At 38.4% G+C, this 12,123-nt stretch overlaps 1 protein-coding gene across 1 annotated transcript in view; it reads left to right on the forward strand.

Moving 5' to 3' along the window:
* The window catches only part of USP3 (ubiquitin specific peptidase 3), a 108,282-nt gene that overhangs the window by 59,051 nt on the left and 37,108 nt on the right, over positions 1–12,123 (forward strand). The gene's annotated exons all lie outside the window — the stretch shown is intronic.

Consider the following 12,123-nt stretch of genomic DNA (forward strand, 5'->3'; position numbering starts at 1 on the left):
TGTTGAACCTCACCCTATGTGTATATGGTATTTTGATATCCTAGTTTCATGAATAGTATAAAGATATAATGAGTAACAAGGCATCTTTTCTTTCAATAATGTACACATCATAATATAGAAGTTCTTATGTATCTGTATATGTAATTTATTAATATGAGGGATCTTCAAAAGCTTCACGAGAAAATGGAATTACAATACCATGGAACTTTCCACAAAATGGAAAGCACCCTTGTTTAGTATATATTTCAGGAGTAGTGGATGATTAGTTATGTGGTTTATTTGTAACTTGATTAGGAGCCATATGAATATAGCTTGAATATCTGTCCTTAGTAATCTAGTGTTGGCTCTTAGAACTATCACGTATAAAGCACAAGGCAAAAATAGGAAGGAAATTAGTATTACTAAAGTTAGAATTTTAAAAAGGAAGTAAATGTACATTAAATTTCAATAGGAAGATTGGTTGAAAGGGACGAGGGGGAAAAGGACTTCCACAAGATGTTAAAAAGAAAACTAACAAGGATTGGGGTTGGGGGGTGGTGGTGGCGGAGGTGGAGGTGGAGGTGGTGGTGGTGGTGATTGTTAGGTACTGTCAGGTTGGTTCCAACTCAGAGCTACCCTAAGGACCGCAGAATGAAATACTGCCCGGTCTTGTGCTGTCCTTCACAGTCAATGCTATGTTGGACGCCATTGTTGCACCCACGGTCCCAATCCGTCTCACTGAGAGCTTTCACTTGTGCATTGACCACCTACTTTACCAAGCAGCACAATGTCCTACTCCAGGCACTGGCCCCTCTGGATCACATGTCCAAAGTACATGAGCTGAAGGCTCGCCATTCTCACTTCCAAAGAGCATTTTGACTGGACATCTTCCCAGACAGATGTATTTGTTCTTAACTCCATGGTGTATTCAATATTCTTTAGCACCATAGTTTAAGTGCTTAAATTCTTCAAGATTTCCTTATTCATGACCCAGTGTTTGCAATGCCCATGAGACAATTGGACATTTGAGGACAGTGGGTTTGGTGAAGTGCCCTTGAGCACATTACAGAGCTCTTTGGCAGCATAATTGTCCAGGCTTTGCTGTTTGGTTTCATAACTGCTACTTCAATGGGTGTTGTTTGTAGAGCCAAATAACAGGAAATCCCTGAATCTTCCATCTTTTCTCCATTCATCATGTGTTGTTTATTGGTCCGATTGTGAGGATATGTTTAATATTGATGTGTAATCCATACTGAAATCTGTTCTTTGCTCTTCATTAGTAAATGATTCAAACTCCCTTCCCTTTCAGCACGCAAGTTTGTGTAGTCTGCATGTCTCAGATTATGGACGAGTCTTCCTCCTTATGCAGCGTTCCTCTTACACCCCAGCTTCTCAAGTTCCACAACTCTGACACATACCCTACCTGGCTTTAAACTCTGCACTCTCCCATGGTTTTGTTTGAGCAGCCGTCTCTTGGTCTGCGTACAGGTGCTATGTGAGGCCTGGTTAAGTGCTAGAAATTAGAAACAAATCTAAATCTAAAAATATAAGGAATGATTAAATTTTCACTTATTTATTTTAAATCATACAACTCGTCACAATCTATATACATATATCCATTGTGTAAAGCACATTTGTACATTCATTGCCCTCATCACTCTCAAAACATTCGCTCTCCACTTAAGCCCCTGGTATCAGCTCCTCATCCCCCCCCCCTCTTTCCCACTCCGCCTTCCCTCATGAACCCTAGATAATTTATAAATTATTGTTTTGTCATATCTTGTACCGTCTGACATCTCTCCGCACCCATCTTTCTGTTCTCCGTCCCCCAGGGAGGAGTCTACATGTAGATCCCTGTAATGGATTCCCTCTTTCCAACCCACCCTTCCTCCACTCTCCTGACAAAATTTTCCCTTTTTACTGTGGAGTAAACAGAGTATGAATGACATAAGCTTTGGTTTGTTTATATCCTTAATTATATAATGTTATAAATAACGTGTTTATCTTATGAAAAATTACTACTTCATGTATATTCTTTTTGTTTGTTTTTGATGTGTATTCTTTAAGTAGGAAAAATATTTGTACATCTTCTGTTCCTAAAAGTGGTTTGTCTGCATGTTTATTAGTACTATGCTATGTATTTCATTAGAGTTTCTTAAATATTGGCTAAAGAAATGTAAAGCTACTTTAAAATCACAGTTGGCTACTTTAAAGCTACTTTAAAATCACTGTTTTGAGACTACTGTCTGTCCTTGAGGTGATAATGCGCTGAGTGCTATAAACTGGGGCAGAGATAATCCCTCTCCTTCCTTGCCTTTAATTCCTTATTTCCTGATGGGCAGGCTCTCCTGTAGGAAGGATGGCGAATGTTGAAGGACTGGGCAGTATTTTGTTCGGGTGTACATATTAGGGTCCCTCTGAGTCAGATAGCACCTCACAATGATAACTGATGTCTCTTAATATTTTGCCTTATATGGTTTCTAAGTAATTTTTCTCTTGATGCCTAATTTACTTAATGCTTTTAAATAATTGAAATGAACCTTTCTCCTTATCTGATGATGTCATCGTCCTATTACAATTAGAAGTAGAGCTCATGTTTACTCAAACTTGTTGAAGTAGCAATTTGGTAGTGAGAAGCTAGTCATATGATGGCAGCAGCTCTTGATTTTTGTTTGTTTGTTTATGACACGAATTCTCATTTATATAAAGAAAGGCCGAACTCAGAACCTCATCTTGTACTGCAGCACCGGTTAAGTTATCTGAACCCTGCTGTGTGAGTCTGGGTACTTTAGAGAAACAAATCCACAGAAACTCATGTATGAGAGAGTTTTATATAAAGGGTAAGTGCACATCAAGAAACCATCCCAATCCAGTGCTTAACCCATATGTCCAACACCAATCCACAAAGTCCTCCTCCATCTCACAAGGCACACACAACGATGCTGACTGCAGGAGGAAAGCTGAATCAGTGAATGTGGAAGCACCTGAGCACTGGCAGGGTCTCCACACGGCTGCTCCAGCACCCAGGGCTGCATCAGGGTAGATCCATGTGGCTTCTCAGGGATGTCTTGCAGGAAGTGAGTCTCGTCAGCTGAAGCAGGGAACTGACTAAGGTGGCTGCACCCTGGTGTGACCATCACAAAGCAAGAGACCCGAGAACTAGAAAGGCAAGGCTCAGTTCACTCCACATGTGTTTATCGGCCAGGTTGGCACAATAAACTTTATCTAACTCACCTGCCTAGGCTTCCCCTGTCACAACAGTGCTAGTAGTGTATAAAGAAGAAAGAGTAGAACCTTTATAATACTATTTCAGTTACATTTTGGAAAATAACCACATTATTACTTAGTACATTTAACCATATTCCATTACATTTCAAAATAGGTAATGTATTTCCAATTCCCAGACAACCAATCTACAAGCATTTAAAACATAACCTATAAGTTATGTAGGTACTTTTTATGTTTTAAAATTTTTATTGGGGGTTCATACAACTCTTATCACAATCCAAATATACGTCCATTGTGTAAAGCACATTTGTACATTCATTGCCCTCATCATTCTCAAAACATTTGCTTTCTACTTGAGCCCTCGGTATCAGCTCCTCATTTTTCCCCTCCCTCCCTACTTTTCCCTCCCTCATGAATCCTTGGTAATTTATATATTATTATTATTATTTTGTCATATTTTACACTGTCCTGATGTCTCCCTTTACCCACTTTTCTGTTGTCCATCCCCCACAGAGGAGGTTATATGTAGATCCTTGTAATCGATTCCCCCTTTCCACCCCACTTTCCCTCCACCTTGCCGTTATCTCCATTCTCAGCACTGGTCTTTACGGGATCATCTGTCCTGGATTCTCTGTGTTTCCAGTTCCTATCTGTACCAGTGTCTATCCTCTGGTCTAGCCAGATTTGTAAGGTAGAATTGGGATCACGATCGTGGGGCTGGGGGGTGGGGAAGCATTTAGGAACGAGAGGAAAGTTGTATGTTTCATCGTTGCTACACTGCACCCTGACTGGCTCATCTCCGCCCTGCAACCCTTCTGTAAGAGGATGTCCAGTTGCCTCCAGATGAGTCTTGGGCCCCTAATATATACTCCCCCTCATTCACAATGATTTGATTTTTTTTTGTTCTTTGATGCCTGAAATCTGATCCCTTCTACACCTCGTGATCATACAGGCTGTTGTGCTTCTTCCATGCGGGCTTTGTTGCTTCTGAGCTAGATGACTGATTGTTTATCTTCAAGCCTTTAAGACCCCAGACACTATATCTTTTGATAGCTAGGCACCATCAGCTTTCTTCACCACATTTGCTTATGCACCCATTTGTCTTCAGCGATCGTGTAAGGAAAGTGAGCATCATGGATTGCCAGTTTAATAGAACAAAGTATTCCTGCATTGAGGGAGTACTTGAGTGGAGGCCCAAAGACCATCTGCTACCTTAATGCTAAACATAAATATATGCACGTAGATCTATTTCTCCATAGTCATAAATATATTTACATATGTACACGCCTTTATGTAGACCTCTATAAATGCCCTTTGTCTCCTAGCCCTCCCCTCTATTACTTTTACTTTCCTTTGTATCACTATCATGCTCAGCCTTCATTTGGGTTATAGTAATTCCTCTTGGTTACATTACCCTTAATCATGCCCTACTATGCCTCCCACACCCTCCTCACCACTGATTTGGATTACTTGTTGTTTCCTTGTCCCTGGGTTTGTTAACACCACTTCCTTTCCTCCCACCTCCACCACTCCTTTTGGAACAAAATAAATACTCCCAAAAGAAGTATCTTCATGGGGAACTGATATCAGGGGCTCAGGTGGGAAGAGAATGCTTTGGAAATGATGATGGCAGCATATGTACAAATGTGCTTGACACACTGGATGAATGAATGGATTGCGATAAGACATGTAAGAGCCCCCAATAAAAGTATTTTAAAGAAAGAAAGAAAATGTTTTGAGAGTGATGATGGCAACAATTGTACAAATGTACTTGATACAGTGGATGTACGTATGGATTGTGATTAGAGTTGTACCAGCCTCCAATAAAATGATTTTAAAAAAAAGAAATTATCATCAAGATGTCAGTTCTGGTTAAGTTGTAATCATCAGTTGGAATCTCTATTAGAATATTAGTGTTTGGAGAACAATAGGAAAGTTGAAAATGCAGTAGTACTCTTTTTTATAGTAGTACTCTTTATAGGATGAAATAGTATGCAACTGAGAAAAGAGAATTATTATCTTCAGAATGTACTAGACTCAGTCAAGAAGTATTGCTATAACAAATCATAGAACCCTTTATCAAACAAAAATGTCAAAATGTAAAACTATTATTACTTGACATACCCTCAGTGCAAGTCTATCCGCTTCTGAAGGTAGTGTCTCCTTCTCTCTAACCCTTGGCCAAAGAGTCCTGACATCTTCAATATACTCCTGCCAAAGCGGTAGTTCTGGGGTCTTCAAGGCTCTCCGGTAGTTTTCCTTTTCTGTGTAATTTGACTTTGGGGAACAAAAATAAATTGGAAAGAATTATCTGGGCTGATTTTTTAGATTAGGGTTCCCAATGAAATGCTCATAGGACAACCCTTTCTACTTTCAAAGAATGAACAGGTGCTTTGTTGTGATGGGAAGAAATTCCTTGGCATAGTTGTCTTGGCCTTTTGCTCACCAGTGCAGATTTCAGTTTTTAAAAAAAATGTCTTCCTAATACACCTGTTCTGATTGGACCATATTTGAAGGCACACTGGCGAGATTAAGCAGGTGTAGCATTGAGAGACTTTGTTTGTAACCATCTTCTGCTGTTTGCAGAGACATGTTTGAATGTGTTTCATTTGGAATAAACTAATGCTGTGTGAACTGGAACAAGAATAGCAATATTTTTAGACTTATATTGTTCATTGAAAAAGTGAGAGCTGATGTCTATAATATGGTAACATTTTTGTAAGAAGGTTGGGAATAAAATATGTTAATTCCTATATACAAATTCTTACACACCGTCTAATTAGGTCACACATTTTTTCTATTCTTGAATCTTCAGAATTAACTCATTTATACCCAGTGTAAGAAATGTAAATGTGAAAGAATTTAAAGAAAGAATGTAAATCACACTCTCTCATGTTTTGTTTGTTTATATATTTTTAAATTATTATTATTATTTTTAAAATTATTTTATTGGGGGTTTTTACAGCTCATCACAATACATCCATCTATCCATTGTATCAAGCACATTTGTACATATGTTGCCATCATCATTTTCAAAACATTTTTTTTTACTTGAGCCTTTGGTATCAGCTCATTTCCCCTCCTCCACTTCCCCTCCCCCATGAACCCTTGATAATTAAAAAAAATTTTTTTTCGTGTCTTACACTGACCACTGTTGTATGTCCCCCTGGGAGGGTGTCATGTAGATAATTGTGATTGGTTCTCCCTTTCTCCCCCACCTTCCCCTTCCCTTCCTGGTATTGCTGCTCGAATTGTTGGACCTGAGGGGTTTGTTTATCTGTCCTGGATTCCCTGTATTTCCATCTCTTATCTCTACCAGTGTACATGCTCTAGTCTAGCCGGATTTGTAAGATAGAATTGGGGTCATGATTGTGGGGGGGGGGAGGAGGAAGTATTAAAACTACAGGAAAGTTGTATGTTTCATTGGTGCTGCACTGCACCCTGACTCACTCATCTCTTCCTTGTGACCCTTCTGTAAGGGGATGACCAATTGTCTACAGATGGGCTTTGGGTCTCCACTCCATGGTCCCCCTCATTCACATCGATAAGATTTTTTGTTCTGGGTCTTTGATGCCTGATCCCATTGACACCTCATGATCACACAGGCTTGGTGCTTCTTCCATGTGGACTTTGTTGCTTCTCAGCTAGATGGTTGCTTATTTATCTTCAAGCCTTTATGACCCCAGATGCTTTATCTTTTGATAGCCAGGCACCATCACCTTGCTTCACCGTATTTGCTTATACACCCATTTTTTTTGTCCAGTGATCCTGTTGGGAAGGTGAGTATCACAGAATGCTGGGTTATTAGATCAAAGTGTTCTTCCATTCATGGAGTACTGGAGTAGAGGCCCAATGTCTGTCTGCTACCTTAATACTTACCTATAAATATATGTACATAGATCTATTTCCCTATCATTATATATAAATATACTTGCATATGTACATGCCTATATTTCGGCCTCTATAAATTTCCTTTGCCTCTTAGTTCTTTCCTCTATTTCCTTTTATTTTCCTCTTGCCCTACTACCATATTTAGCCTTCATTCAGGTTTCAGTAATTCCTCTCGGGTACATTGCCTTTGATCAAGCCCCACCAGGCATCCTATACTGTCCTCGCCATCAATTTTAGATCACTTGTTGTTTCCTTGTGTCTGGGTTTGTTAATACCCCCTTTTCCTTGCTTCCCCCTCTCCTGTGCCACCCCCAACCTTTGGTCCTGTTTTCTCCTCCAGATTGTTATCCCATCTATCTTATCTAGATAGACATGTAGAGACAATAATAAGCACAAAAACAAGACAGAGCAAAACAACAAAAGAAAACAAAGCAACAAAAACGAATGACAAAGAAAAGCCTATAAATAGTTCCAGGTCTTTTTGTTGACCATTAGGAGTGTTTTCTGGTTAAGTCTGATGGAGTGCCATGCTGGGTCAAAAGTCTATTTTTTGTATTTCCCAGGGAATTCATTGCTTTGCGCCCCTTGCTGTTCTGTTGCGCACCCTTAGTGTTTCGCTCCAGTGTGATGGGGACAGATCAGGCACAATTCCCACACTGTATCTCCAGTGTTGTCCCCATACTACTATGGGTCCGGGCTTTACTTTTTTTTTTTTAACAATTTATTGGGGCTCATACAATTCTTTTCACAGTTCATACATATACATACATCAATTGTATAAAGCACATCTGTACAGTCTTTGCCCTAATCATTTTTTTCTCTTTTCTTCTTTTACATTTTATTAGGGACTCATACAACTCTTACCACAATCCATACATATACATACATCAATTGTATAAAGCACATCCATACATTCCCTGCCCCAATCATTCTCAAGGCATTTGCTCTCCACTTAAGCCCCTCCAGGCTTTACTTTTTTAATGTTAAATACTGGCAACAGTTCCTTTTGTTTGAAGAAAGCCCTGAATTGGAGGCAGAAGCACAGTAAGTCTTTGATACTCTTCCATGTCTCCAGCAATGAGCATTGGCAAAGAACACAAGGTTGTTACAATTGACTTACATTTATTTCACATTTATTTCACAGTCTTTTTTTTAAACAATTTATTAGGGGCTCATACAACTCTTATCACAGTCCATACATATACATACATCAATTGTATAAAGCACATCTGTACAGTCTTTGCCCTAATCATTTTTTTCTCTTTTCTTTTTTTACATTTTATTAGGGACTCATACAACTCTTATCACCATCCATACATATGCATACATCAATTGTATAAAGCACATCCATACATTCCCTGCCCCAATCATTCTCAAAGCATTTGCTCTCCACTTAAGCCCTTTGCATCAGGTCTTCTTTTTTTTCCCCCCTTTAACAGTCTTATAAACCAATGATCACTTGTAGCTTTAAATAACTGTATCTTAAGCAACTGTATCCAATAGTCTATTTCAAAAAAATTGAGCACAAATTCGTTTTTCTTTCTCTTTTTTCAATATTTTATTGGGGCTCATACAGCTCTTATCACAACACATACATTTATCCTTTGTGTCCAGCAAATTTGTACATTTGGTGCCATCAGCATTTTCAAAACATTTTCTTTCTTCCTGAGCCCTGGTATCAGCTCCTCTTTTCTTTTTAACCCGACCTCCCTCCCTCCCGAACCCTTGATAATTCATAAATTACTATTATGTTTTCATGTGTTACACTGACCGATGTCTCCCTTCACCCACTTTTCTGTTGTCCAGCCCCCAGTGAGGGGGTTCTATGTAGATCCTTGTGATCAGTTCCGCATAGCTTCCCTCCACTTTCCCCTGACCCTCCTGGTATGGCTACTCTCATTATTGGTCCTGAGTGTTTATCTGTCCTGGGTTCCCTGTGTTTCCAGCTCTGATCTATACTTATGTACATGCTCTGGGCTAGCTGGCTTTGTAAGGTAGAATTGAGATCATGATGAGCACAAATATTTTTAATATGTACCACACTGTGGAACAAATGAGGGAAATAATTCCAATCCTTTAATGTAATATTTTTACTTTGACATAGCTGACTCATTGTTTGCCTTCATCAAAAGATTTCATTTCTAGCTCTTAGTATAAAAATACCTAAAATTTCAAGTATTTGGTTTTTTAAGGTGACAGATACTTTTTTGTTGTCAAATTTGAAAGTTATTTGAGAAAATGTACTTACAGTATTAATTAGATGGTGTCTCTAATATTGTAAAATTTATCGAAAACTGAAAATTAAGGTACTAACAATTTTCCAAATTTTGAATTAATTGCTCTGTGATATAGTTAGAAAGGTTTAGTACTCATATCTTTTACTTTTTATGAAATACTCTTTCAAATCTTTACTTCCTAATTTAAAAACAAGGTTTATTTGACTATGAGCCTTATTTCTTTCATCTCTCAATCTGAAAATGGTTATCCAGTGCAAGAATATAAGCTGGCTAAAGTCACAAGCTCACATATTTTTAAAAATTGTTGTAATATGTGTTTGTTTTTTTGTTGTTATACATTTAAGTCTGGTGTAGGTGACTAATGCCATCAGTTGTGTTTGTCCTGCTGTAGCTTCTGTTAAATTAATGTGTGTTTGCTCTGGAGTCTTTGGGTGCTGTACTTGTTCGTATTTAAGTACTCACTCCTGGAGGTGGGTGGTTTAAGCCACTCAGTGGTACCTGGTGATCTGCTTCTGAAAGGTCATGGCCTCAAAAATCCTGCAAAGCGCAGGCTTCCTCTGTGTGCATGCATGCACACACTCTCGCATGCACAACATGCATTTGCTGAAAACGCCGTAATCGAGCCACATTTTCTTTCTTTCACACTAATAGTTTTTCCATTTTGCTCTCCCCCAACAAGCTGTAATTGCCACTTTGTTAAAATAACCATCTTAAGAGGCTTCACAGTATCTCCATTTCAGTCTGCCAGTAGTGTGCTTTCATTTGGAAGTTACACCCCCCTCCCATGTTCGTAATGTTTTTTATTACCAATTCTGGTTTACCTGGATAGTACTTTAGCTGAAACTATCTGCATGGAATAGTTAAAATGGGCCTATGACAGTGTTTTATTGTTGCAGAGTAAAATCATTTGAACTGAATCATCTATTGACCTGAATTACATGTAATTCTAGAAAGGACCCTTCGCCCAGTACACACACAACATTTTTCAGGATGCAGTGAGAATAGTGAAGTACAATGCGGCCTCATAACTTTGGTTGACAAATAGGCTTAAAAAATTGGAATTTTCCCATGAACTTTTTGAAGCCCCCTCATGTAGTAGTTTTAATCTAAACAATATCGTTGTGTTCAGTGGGAGATGTTTTATAATGCTCTGTTATTGAGTGAAAATTTATATTAATTTAAAAATGAAATCCACTTACTTAGTTATACTAGCCACACCAGCACAACTCTAGACCAGAGCAACTTGTATACTGTAGTAAAGGGAGCAATAAAGTTCAGAGGCAGGAATGACTAGACTCAACTGAGCCAGATTAGTAAAGCTTGGAAGAGGACTAGAAATCATCTACGTGGCTTTAACAAATGTAATTTTATATCCCAGGCTAACCCCAGGGCATGCAAAAATAATTATTTTAATAAGAAATAAACCAATTCTTTGACTATTTGAAATTATTTGTCTCTGTATATAAAGCAACCACTTTTTGGTGGGTAGCCTGAGTGATCACTTTTTATTTCAATTAGAAATAGTGGCATTCTGTATGCACACGAAGAGGTGGTCTTAATTTGCTCTGAGACTACGTGTCCCAGATGAACATTAGCATTTGGAGTTATTTTAGTGCTGAACACTGAGTATTGTTTTATACGAACTACGTGCATAAAATGAAAACACCAGCAGGAATTAAAACCATAGCAACACAGCCATCTCTTCAGTGAAAATTGAAGGAGCCGAGTTTATGGGGGAGCCCAGTGCGTTAAGCCCAGATTAATTAACATTTATGCTGAGAAGAGAGGATACAAAGAATTAAGCTTTTTCACCAACTTAATTCCTTTATGTATTCGTCATAAAATTGATCATGTATTTTCTTCCCATTACTCATGTTTAAATCATAGACCAACTGCCCAGCATTTGAAAGATTACTTTTGTTCTTTGTAGAAATGTTCAGAGGCTGACCTTGAGATTTCAGAGAGTACGTAGGAAAATTTTAATTGAGGTTAATGAATTGGAGTAGGGTGTTTGTTAAATATAACATTGTAAATACATTTTTGAAGTCATTTAAAATTTTGAATTATGTAAAAGACACAAGACTTTCTTATGTGTGTATTTGTTTGTTTGTTTTAAGCATTTTCCCCTAATTCCTCATTTTATTAAAGGTGGTTTCAGATATGTAAGAAATGCTTTGGATTCTGCTAGAGATGACCGAGTTTTTACTAATTGTTGTACTATCAAAATACTGTTTTCTCAGCATGGCAGTGTTGTTTTCATTATCCTGCTGTAGCTGTAACGAGTGGTTTTAAACAGAACTACATTCTGAAAAGAATAGCTTGGTGCTGGCTCCTAAGTTGTTTTGTTAAAATTGACCTTATCCCTGGATGCTAATGTACAAGTTAAAATTTATTATGTGTGATTCCTTATCTCAATTGCTTATTGACTTGCTAACACACATCTACAGTATCCGGTTTTTCTTAAAGTTGGTTTTTCTCATCTCTTTCTTCAAGGGAATTCATCAGTTTTGTTTCTAGTCTTTCAGAGGGAAAGGATTCACTTTTCCCAACTGATCTCAATTCAATATATTTTAATTGTAGTTAATATGTTCAAGGCTTTTTTTCCTTTTCTTTTTAAAATTCTAATCTTCCTCTCGTCATCAGTGCCCTCCAGGCAGCTCCACCTCAAAGCTACCCTGTGCGCGGTTGTTGCTGTGTTAGTCCGTTGTCGCATCCGTGGGCCGGCTCATCTTTGGAGGGTCTTCCTCTGTTTTGCTGACCCTCCCCTTCCCCAAGAGGGAGGCCCTTC

This window comes from Tenrec ecaudatus, chromosome 14, assembly GCF_050624435.1.
Source record: "Tenrec ecaudatus isolate mTenEca1 chromosome 14, mTenEca1.hap1, whole genome shotgun sequence".
NCBI classification, from domain to species: Eukaryota; Metazoa; Chordata; class Mammalia; order Afrosoricida; family Tenrecidae; genus Tenrec; species Tenrec ecaudatus.